Source organism: Barbus barbus (genome assembly GCF_936440315.1).
Source record: "Barbus barbus genome assembly, chromosome: 29".
NCBI lineage: Eukaryota > Metazoa > Chordata > Actinopteri > Cypriniformes > Cyprinidae > Barbus > Barbus barbus.
In genome coordinates, this window is record NC_136757.1 from 11,941,633 (window position 1) to 11,953,496 (window position 11,864).

At 38.0% G+C, this 11,864-nt stretch overlaps 1 protein-coding gene across 1 annotated transcript in view; it reads right to left on the bottom strand.

The window, feature by feature from the left end:
• Positions 1–11,561, bottom strand: part of LOC306849196 (nuclear receptor corepressor 2-like) — a 122,528-nt gene extending 110,967 nt beyond the window's left edge. The window contains 1 exon segment of the mRNA XM_079384061.1: positions 11,084–11,561. The gene's annotated coding sequence lies outside the window, so the exon portion shown is untranslated.
• Positions 11,562–11,864: the final 303 nt, after the last annotated feature.

The following is an 11,864-nucleotide window of genomic DNA, read 5'->3' on the forward strand; positions in this document are numbered from 1 at the left end:
GTGTGGGGTGATCGTTCAAAACGACAAAAGAACTCGTTTAAGTCGTCTGCCAGGTGTTGATTCTCCAGAGTGCTGGGGGGTGGTGTTTTGTAGCTGGTGATGTCCTTTAATCCTAGCCACACTGAAGCCGGATCGCTGGAAGAGAATTTGTTCCTGAGCTTGTCAGAATAATTCCTCTTTGCCACTCTGATCTCCTTTTCCAGTGTGTATTTGGCCTGTTTGTACAAGACTTTATCCCCCTTTCTGTGAGCATCTTCTTTGGCCTGACGGAGCTGTCTGAGTTTGGCAGTGAACCATGGTTTGTCATTGTTGTAGAATAGATGAGTCCTGGTAGGAATGCACATGTCCTCACAGAAACTGATATATGATGTTACAGTCTCTGTGAGCTCGTCCAGGTCATTTGCTGCAGCTTCAAAAACAGACCAATCAGTCAGGTCGAAACAGGCTTGTAAATCCCGCTCTGTTTCGTTAGTCCATCTTTTAACAGATCTTAATACAGGCTTCGCAGACTTAAGTTTCTGCCTGTAGGATGGAATAAGATGAACCAAACAGTGATCAGAGAGTCCTAAAGCTGCTCGTGGAACCGAGTGATATGCGTCCTTTATTGTTGTGTAACAGTGATCCAATATATTACTGTCTCTGGTGGGACATGTAACATGCTGTCTGTATTTTGGCAGTTCACGGGAGAGATTTGCTTTATTAAAGTCCCCGAGAATGATTAAAACAGAGTCCGGGTGTTGTTGTTCACTCTCTGTGATCAGATCAGCGAGTTTCTGTAGAGCTGAGGGACATCTAACACCGTTGCACTCGCATCTCGCACAAGAGTGCCGCATGTTTCGAAAGCCATGTAAAATTAATTTAAGATCAACTTTTAAAGAACATGTCTCGTCTTTATGGCGGTTTTTCTGCATCTCATGTTTTTAAAAGAAAAAAAGTGCTTTTTAGTTTTCGGTCCTTAGTATTAAACTAAACATACATACATGATGCTGTTTTGTTTCTAATTGTTAGAGCAGCGTAATTAACTATATATGGTTTAGAAACATTAATTTAAACATTACTCACTTTTTTCAAAGATAGTCATGTTATTTTATTGCTTTGAAGAAACGTGCATTAGTAATACTTTGCTCTATGCGCCCTCTTATGGCCTCAGGAGAGAAGCCAAAAGCTTTTTCCCTCTAACAGAAATTATGCCTTTTAAATTCGAATATTGATCATTTGAATTTATTTTTTCAGCCAATTTGACAGCCCTACTTCCTTAGGGAATCTGCTTTGAATGTATGTATACTAAGAAGGAAAGGATATGTATACTAAGAGTGAGCACTATGCATAATCACATCATAAGCAAATAAAGCAGTAGGCAAAAAGGAAGTTGTAATAGTTCTATTTTGCTTAGCATGAAATACTTGCGAAATGCTCCAATGCCAACACGGCTTGAACAAAATTCTCGAATTGACAGAATAAGCATGCATACATTTGCTGTTGCAGATGTTTGCATGTCATAAGCAGTAAAAAAAAAAAGTCTAAAATACTTTGGTGTTATTTTAAGCTGTGGTTCTGTGTAAATCACTATTGTGTAACAAAGAAAGAGGAACTGATTGTAAAGATAAAACGGGAGGCGTCTGAGAGTAGAGGAGAGGTGAGTAGTGGCTGTTTGCCCAATCCCTGTAAAGGGCTGCGAGGGGTTGACAGTCAGAACCTCCAGACAGTGCATTTAGTAAATGTTAACGGGGCACTCAGCACTGGTACTCAATTCTGACCATATACAAAATTGATGTCAGATCAAGGACTTTTTCCAAAGCACCCAGAAGAGTGCTGTGCTCTGCACTCCACAGTCCACCAGACACTTCAAGTTCAAATTACCTTCTTATAATGCATTCAACTGGTTCAAAACACCACCCACTAACAAGGACACTAATGGCACTTTTCCACTGCGTGGTACAACTCGGCTCGGTACGGTTTAGAATGGTTCGGCTCGGTTTGCGTTTCCACTGCAGTTTAGTACCGCTTTAGAGTGGGCGGGATTATTCACGTGTCGTTATAGTTGTGCCGCCTCTACTGCCGTGACTCCTGAAAAAAAAAAATTTCATTCCGTGGCGCTCCATCACACTCTCGCTGGATCCGCTTCTCGGCTATCAACGAGAGGACAGTCTATACTTCCTCAACAGACAACGAAACAGCCATTTTTTGGTTGTTAAAAGAAAGGTGCGCTCATTCAAAACAGTTGATTTAACCTGTTAGCCTGCACCAGAGCGACCTCGCACTGAACGATCTTTGTTTGCATGTGTCATTGTTTTCTAATAGAATAAATGAAACGGGACAAAGTTAATCTTGACAAACTTTATATCATTCTGAGGGTCTAAGCCTCAAGCATCGACGACAGATCGCTGTTTTTCGATGGAAAGCTTATAAGGAATGAGTGGCACAAATTTGCTACATTTGTGTAAGCAGTACACATCCAAACACGCAGAGTAAAAAAGCCGTACGTACCTTTATCATTGTAATAACGAGCCACAAACGCGTCCACTGCTGAAATCCCAGTTTAGTTAGAGAGGTAAGGGTCCACAGAAAAACATCCCAGCGAGCACTTTTAGTCCAGCGAAACAATAACGTTGTAATAAGGATGAATATTCCTTTGTTTACATTTCATTTCTTCAGAGAGTTATTGTTCGCGTCCGTTATGGAATAAATTACGCTCAAAAACAGCGTCTTGGTGGTAAAAAAACAAAACGATGTTGTAGAATACGGTCTTACAAATATAATGAGACCGTCTACGGAAAAAAAAGTCTCAGAAAAGCGGAATATAGATTATTTGAATTTGGCGCTCCCTCCAGCCGGCAGTGACGCTTCTGTGACGCACGCTGTCATCTGAGCGGGGCACAATTTAGCGATCTGCTTTATCCATAAAAAACTGTTTTTTTTTTCTTCTACATTTTTTATATGTGTGTGTGTGTGTATTGTGTGGGGAATGTGGCCGTGTCTGCATGATTATAATCTGTATGGACGCACATCAGCGTGTTTATTAGCGACTCTATGACGGCTATCATTGTGATTCATTGATCAGCTATTATTGATTATATGGCCCATCTGTTTGATTATAATCTGAATGGAAGCACATCAGCGTGTGTTTACTGACTCTATGACCATGTCTGGCAATATCACTTCACGTCTGGCAGTGATATTTATCATTGTAATAACGAATAACGAACAATACTTCAGTATACATACTATATACAAAGCATTTTTTTCTATTTTTTTTCCTTTTTTATTACTCAAATAATTATTTTTGTATTTTTTAGTGCTCAAATAAATCTGTCTATTATTTTATAATTGAAAAACTATGCAGGAACATGTACAATGACTAAAATAGCTTGTATAATTCTGTAATCCATTTGGTGGTTATTTTTCCTCAAACAGGGGGGTGGGGGGACCATAAATAGTTTCAGAAAAAATATTGCAGGAATCTCATTTTTCATGGTATCTTCTTCAAATTTGAAATATGAACACATGAGACATGTGGCTTTCGATCCATTACTTTTCTGGATTGCTCCAGGACTTATTTCATGTATTTGTATATGAAATAAAAAAACATTCAGTGTGGAAAAATATTTTTCAAGGGACGTCAGTGTCTATAACTTTTTATCTTTTTGAGCATTATCAACTCTGGATGATAGATAGTAAAGCCCAGAGTCTCTTCTTTCAAAAGATACCTAATTTGTTTGTGTAAGCACACTTTGTCACAAACTGTTACCATTTTAATTCAGGTAGGTTATTTTCACCTGCGAGGCCACAAATGGGGTTGAAGGTTAACAGGTTAAATCTAGTTTCTAATTTAAGTTCAATGATGCAGGCAGTGACGATTTTCTCCGGCCAATCAGTGATCAGCAGAATTTGTGTGTCACGTTTTGGTAACGGTACGGCTCGCTTGGAACCTCGGCCGAGGTAGTACTAAAAAAAGTACCAGGTACCAGGTACTGTACCCAGTGAAAAAAAAAAAAAAAAGTGAACCGTACCATGCCGTACCACGCAATGGAAAAGCGCCATAACATATACATCTCTAAAAGTAAAAACAAAGGCTCCCTGACCTTCAGCATGTGGCCATTAGTCTAATAGGTATTTGCAGCCTATTTACTCTGGCCTTTTTTTTCAAAATCAAACGCTTGGCCGTGGGCACATGTTTACAACACTCACAGCACACACACTGACCACCACTAGTGCAGGACAGATGCCATGGGAGTTAGTCCAAAAATCTGCCTTTACTAATGGGATCAGTCAGGCTCAATTCTGATATAATCAGGATTATTTAATGTAACATTTTGCAATAGTGCATTTTGTATAAAAGAAACTTGACACATTCTGGTATTGTTACTGTGTGTAGTCCATTACCCATAGCATAGACTAAGCGTAGCGATTAACTTCCGCTATCGCCAGAAGTCGGGATATGAGTTTCCGGTTTTCATTCGCATCTCCCAAAATGTCAGTATTAATTAGATGTCTCCGAGATCTGCCAAGTAAGAATCAGCGATGTCCATCGTATCGTTAATGCCTGGTCCCCTGCTCCAATACCCAAGTGAAGCAAGGGTTTCAAACGCAATGTCAAGTTATATACACAAACAGTTTAATCTAATGTGTTATTACGGCATCTAGCGGCTAAGCTACATGTTCATTTTAGAAGCTTGTTTTTCTCAATTTTAAACGCAGACTGTTCGTTTTTTGTTTTTTTTGGTGATAATTGTATTCTCCCCTTCTCAGTTTCTAATAAAGATCAGGGCACAGGTGAAGCATTGTCTGGTCATTGTGCTACAGGTCCATTTAAGAACACTTTAGCATGCACTTTTTTTTTAAGCAATAATTTTAAATAATACACTTAATTGTAACAAAATGTGATGCTTTTGGACACTTAATTGCACGTTAAATGAAAATGTGCACTTTTGTTGAACCACTTAAGTACATCTTTATATGCAATTTCACAATTACTCCAGAAACTTTAATTTGACATTATTATGATGAAGTAAACTTTCCTTGTTTGTTAAGAATCATAGTCATGAAATCGTGCTCCCTTTTAAGTACACTCAGGTGGCCTGTTATTAAAATTAATATTATCTGTAAGCGAATTTAGCATCACAATATTATAATATATATTCTGAGAATTTCTAAAACAAAATGTATATTTAACTTGTTACTAAATCCAGGCATTAACGATACGATGGACATCGCTGATTCTTACTTGGCAGATCTCGGAGACATCTAGTAAATACTGACATTTTGGGGCGACGCGAATGAAAACCGAAAACTGATATCCCGACTTCTGGCGATAGCGAAAGAGTCAATTGTCACATAGCTTGTCCATTTTAGCCTCATTCTCTTAAACCATAGGCTGATTTTTTACTTCTATATCTACATAGCATAACATTTCTCTCTCTCAACCTGTCAAAATTCTAAATTGAAAATATTTTTGCCATATAACTGACCAGCATAAACTTCTCTCCAGATGTGGTGCCATCAACAGCCGATATGAGGTATTATTGCCTCACTGAGCTAACAAACACACCAGTGTCAACAGTACACACATAACACTAGTGGTTACATCATGCTGATATCACTCCACCACTGGGGAAACTCCAGCAATTTGGCCTTATCTAACTGCGTCTGATATGGCACAACTGCTGCTGATAGCAAGCAAGATATCTGAACACAACGGTGGGTTAAAGGGGAAAGCTCATAGCCCATTTTCTAACGGGGATATTCACCGATCCAAAAGGCCTGTAAAAATACTCCATGAAAGTGGTTTAAAAATAAAAAAAATTAAAAATAAATAGTAAAAGATGGTAATAGTGAAGTGCTCTTTGCAAACTGATGCTAATTAACTATAATGTGTAACGTGTAATTTGTTAGTCTAAGCCAGTGGTTTTCAAACCGGTCCTGCAAGCACCCCCAGCATTGCACATTTTCTGTCTCACCCTCATCTATCACACCTGATTCAACTCATCAGTAGAGACTGCAAGACCTTAAATGGGTGTGTCAGATTTAGGGAGACATACAAAATGTGAGGTGCTAGGGGTGGTTGTAGGACAAGTTTGAAAAACACTGGTCTAAGCCATCCAAAAATACTGGATTTAAAGGAGGTGAACAGCAGAAAGAGCAGATAAGGTATTAATGTAATTAATACATAAATTATTATTCTTTTAATTAAAACTTTTGTCCAGCAAATATGCATTAAATTGATCAATAGAGACAGTAAAGTCACTTATAATGTTATAACAAACAATTTTGATTTCATACAAATGCTGTTCTTTTGAACTTGATTCCTCCAAGACTCCAGGAAAAGTACCATGGTTTCCACAAAAATATTAAGCAGTACAACCGTTTTTAACATTGACAACACAAAATGTTTCTTGAGCAGCAAATCATCATATTAGAATGATTTCTGAAAGATCATGTGACACTGAAGACTGGAGTAACGTCTGCTGAAAATTCAGCTTTGCGTCACAGGAATGAATTACATTTTAAAAATATTACAGCATTACTTGTTTACTATTTTGATCAAACAAATGCAGCCTTGGAGAGTATAAACTTTTTTCAAAAACATTTAAAAAAATCTTACGAACCATACATTTTTGAATAGGGTTTAATATATAAACATGAAAAAGATATAAATACTGTCTATATGAACAAGGCTGATGGCAATTAACACCAATAATAACAAAACAAATTGCACTTCCAATTATGAAAGAACAACATTTTTCAATACACCGTGATTGCAGGAGGAGCAGTTCTTCTGGAGCCTTACGCCGGTTTCACACTGCAAGCGTAAGCAGGGCGTACGCAGCGCGCTAGCAGGACGGTAGCAGAGCAGAAGCAGCGCGTATCCATTTTGCATTCACACCGGCAGCGTTTGCAGCGCGCACCTGAACCGCGGATTTTGTACAGATTTCTCAATAATGGGTAATAAGTTAGCTTTGTTTTATTTCTATTTAAAATACATTACAGATGGAAAACTGTATTTATTTTTTTAATAAATTACGAAATATAAGTTTGTTTTCAACTTTCTTTTATGCTTTGTTTAGTGAGAGTTGTTGACAGAAGGAAGGCAATCGCGCTATATATGTTGTTAAGAAGACTACGAAAAAGGATGAGACGCAGACTTTGGTTACACTCTATGCAGTTTACACAATGTAAGATGAAGGAAGAATAGCCTACATTCCTCCTCAACTTGAAACATTTAATTGTATACGTATGTATCTCATATTTCTTATATATGTGTGATTATTGTGTGAAAAGTATCCATTTTTAAATAAATGTTTTATTTCATCAGTGTTGTTTCTTTACTGATTGTAATACTTCAAAAACTGTACTGATTGGATTTGCATGGCTGAGGCCAACACAATGCTTTATCCTGAACATTACATTGTAGTATTGACAGTGCTTTTGAGGTTGTCATTAACCTTGCACAGTAATTGCTTTTACATATTTTATATATGTGTAGAATAATTTAAATGCTAATATTTTGATATATGAATTATGGTATAAATTACCTATTTCATTACAAAAAAAACATTACTAAGAAAATCATTTGTAGTTTTTATCTATCTTATAAACAGAAAATTTACATACATTACCCATCAAAAACATATAGAAAATCCAAAAAATGTCTTTAATAAGTAACCTTAAACTTCTTAATAGACACGTTTTTTAATGATCAATTTATCGAGAATTAAGTCTGAAATAGACATACAGTATAGTCTACAGCTTAGATGTATGTAGCATGTGTGACCTTATTCTGTCTATTGTATTTAGTTAATTAGCTATTCATTTGTTCGTACGTGGGCATGCTAAAAATTTAAAACAAAAAAGTAAGAAAGGTTACTTTCTGCACCGAGTGCTGATGCAACATTCTCCCATGCTTTTTCCTTCGCCTGCAAGTCTTTATATAGTAAATTATGAGGATCATAAATAACTGTATGCTTCTCAACCTCCACGATTAGACGAGTGCCGTCCATGATTGTCTTCTTTGCATTAGCACTAGTACCGTCATCATGATGTCAACATGACACCTGTTCTTACGGCAACTATATAGTTATAACACATATAGGCTAATATAATTAATACAATTAACCAGTGACTTAAGCTGAAATAACAGTATAAATTATTTAAACTAATTTTAGTGATTAGAGCAACAACTTTATTTTATTTAGTTTTTTGTAATATATAGTATTATTTTTTTATTTTTTTACTGAATTTATACTCTATTTACAACATAGTAGATGTCATTAATTTACATTCTGGGGAACAATTTCACTTTTCGTGTGTATTTTGTCCATAATCAATGCTTTGTCGCTTTAATTGAGCGTAAGCAGCACAGCAAAAATAGACTCGGCGCCGAAACGATCGCGGCACTGCCGCTCCTGCTCTGCTCCTGCTACGCGCTGCCGCGCCGCCCCTGCGTGCTGTGTGAATGCTCTCACCCGTTAACATGGGCGCCGAAAAAAATACGCGCTGCTTACGCCCTGCTTACGCTTGCAGTGTGAAACCGGCGTTATAGAGGCAGCACTGCAGCAGGGGCAAAACCCAACGAATGCAACAGAGCTAACTCAGCAAAGCAGTTCACCACAGTCGATTCAAAGACTGAAGGCATGATGACAAGCCAAGAAGTCTGCTTACGCAGAAAGCACTTTGCATACAGTTAATTTCCTTCACTGTTCCACTATAGCTACTCATTTATCAAAATGAAGAACGGTCAAGGACAAACACTTTGTAAGCTATCAACTCCTTATCTTGTCCCTGAATAGTACTCAAGCATGTCCCGCAGTTCATATAAGCAGAAACAAGGCATCTGACATGAATTAACGAAAAGGCCGGCTGTAATAAAGCTTACAGCTGCAAAACTGCTGTGCACCGTGTATTAGACTCTGTGCAGAGCATTTTGAAAACAGACAGAGATAAAGTGGTAAACTAGCTCCACATTTCAGCAGACGATGCTTAAAAGGCAAACTCATTTCTTTGCAGTGCTTATCAACAATCTGCATAGAGCAGTGAACAGAGAGCGAGAAAGAATATCATTACTCAATACACAACACAGAGGGGTGGAACTGGAGTTGATGCGAGTCCAAAACAAATCTGTTGTTTTCTGGCCATGAGTCCTGGCAGCCCTGTGGAGCAAAGAGGTTGTCTGAGGCCAGTTCTGTTTTGGGTTCAGGCATCTCGCTGGTCCACTTACGACACTGTGCTTTGTTCTCTTCTAACGTACAGTGGGAAAGAATGCTGTTCAAGAGAAAAAAGCCCCTCTGCTGGCCCATGTCCAATTACACTAATACACTTAAGCTGTGTGGCCTCCATTTTTCACATTCCACTGCCTTTCATGTGCAAATCAACAGCTGTTGACAAGCATTTGGTATCCACTATGATTTATTGACCCTTAATAACATCCGAGATGGAGTGTAGTTCCAGCCTCATCATCAGCAAGCTATGAAAGTGTTAGAGAGCTTTGTGAAGGGGGCGAGAGGCCCACAAACGACGGTCCCCTTCGTGTTTATGAAAGACTTCAACGCTTTCCCAGTGATATTTACAGTACAATGAAGGAAACCAGAGTTTCTGATTCACATAAAAACAATGGAACAGTGAGGCAGTGTAGGGATTTGGGTTTCATGAACAATTGTGTTTCAGTACATCACTGCATGAGCTCTAGCACTAAATATGGGCTCACAAACCACTGCTGAAGTCTGTGAAATCTATTCCCATGCACTATTGGTCTTTAACCCTTAAATATTATCTATATACTGGGGGCATACTCATTTGAGAGGCGGGGGGGAGGGACAGTGAGTGAGTAGTCCCAATTTCTGATAAAAATATTTAAACTGACACCCATTTTTTTCATCTAAAAGTAACATTGGCAGTTTTCCAAGAGGCAAATTATGTATATGTATGTGTGTATATATATATATATATATATATATATATATATATATGAAGAGTTTATTTGCAAAAAATCATGTTTTTTATGTTATATTGTTTTTATTGTTTCATTGTGTTAGTTAGTTAGATGCTGTCGCACCCAAAATAAGTTTGTTTTCATAGTGTACTGTGTATATTTATTATCTATATATAAATACACACATATACAGCATATATTTTGAAAGTATTTACATGTATACATTTTTAATATTAAATATATATATTATATAAATATATCTAATTTATAAACAACATTCTTCAAAATTATATACATGCACGTGTGTGTTTATATATACATAAATATACACCGTACACATATATTATTAATCGTTTGACAATGTATATATGATTATTATTTATTATTCATTTTTTGTTTACTATTATTATTATTTTATTTATTTATTTTCCTTAAAGTTCTGTGTCAGTCTACCTGCAATTATTTTACTTTACTAGTACAACAAAAACAGCCAACTGACAAAACGATTTTGATCAAAGCTCAAAGTGGCATCATTATGCAGCTCTCTTCTTTCTAAACCAAGACAATGTTGCTGCACGAGTAAAGATTCCCTCGTCTGGAAACGTTTAATATTGAGATGCTGACAAGGAAATTCTAAATAGCACGGGTTTAATCTGATTTAACACCCAAGAACCACATCCGAAACAAACTAAACGTCTCATCCTTTGCTTGCACCCGGCAGCGTTACTACAGAACTAGCCAAGCACTCACTACAATATAACAACACATAAAACCGAGCTAACTCAGCTAGCTCATCAGCCGACCCCACAAAAACTGCTCAACTGAAGACAGTGTGCTTTGCAAAACATTGTTTATAATGCTAGGAAGCTAACTGAATACATAACGTAACGTGCCGGGCATAGTTTAACGGCATTCGTCTAACGTTAAATCACAAACACCGCTAGCTATGCTAACTAGACGGCCAGTCTTCACGGAGCGGTTGATTTCCGCCTAGCTCGGAGACGCTCATTCAATGTAGCAGAGGTTCAGTGAGGGAATAATGGCCGTTAGCCACAGACAAACCCCGTGACTCCGACAACGGCTCTGAGAAGTCTCGGCACTCCTAAAAACGATAAATGGCTGACAGATTCGTGGTCAAAATGTCTTGTAGTAACTTACCTCTCCGCGGAAGGTGAAGGTCTATCGCCACCGGACGTTTATTTAGTTTCTGAGGAGAATGAGATTAAGAAATTTCCGAGAATAATCCACATGTACGATTTGCTACGGGCGTGTTTTCGTCCTCGTCGATTTGAGCCGCAAATCCGCTTGAGCGCCGCGCGCCTGTCGCGTGAGAAACTAGGCTGCCCTCGCGCTCCCTCGATGGGTTTGGCCTTCTCGCGCTCCTCGTCTGTTTTTCTTTCTCCTCCGTCTGTTTTACTCACGTTTCCGCCCTCTTATCTCCAAACGGCTGTAATTCGAGAAGAGCCGTTCGTGCCCATTCTGTCTACTTGTTTTTTCGCAGCGGCAGCTGTAAATACACGAAGCGACTGAAGGAGAATCTCTGCGGTTTCAGAGATGACTTGAATCCGTGTGTGTATGACTGACTGCTGCTGCTGCTGCTGCTGCTGGCAAAGCAAGAGTCCGCTGGACGTCAAGTGCAGTTTCTCAGCTCTTAAAGGGCCAGTGCGCTCTTTTTGAAAAAAGGTCCCACTTCTACAGTATGTAAATCACTATAAACCACACAACACGTCAGAAGATATATGAATAAAATATGAAGATAGATTAATACAAATATACTAAAGATTTACTAAATAAGTAATTTCTTAGGGAAATCATGCAGAGGTAATTTTAAATAAATATATATATATATATATTATTTAAAGAACAGAATGTGTGGGGGTTACAAGAAGCAAGCAGCGATTGTGGGTTTAAACAAGCAATGTTCATTTTTACCATTTGA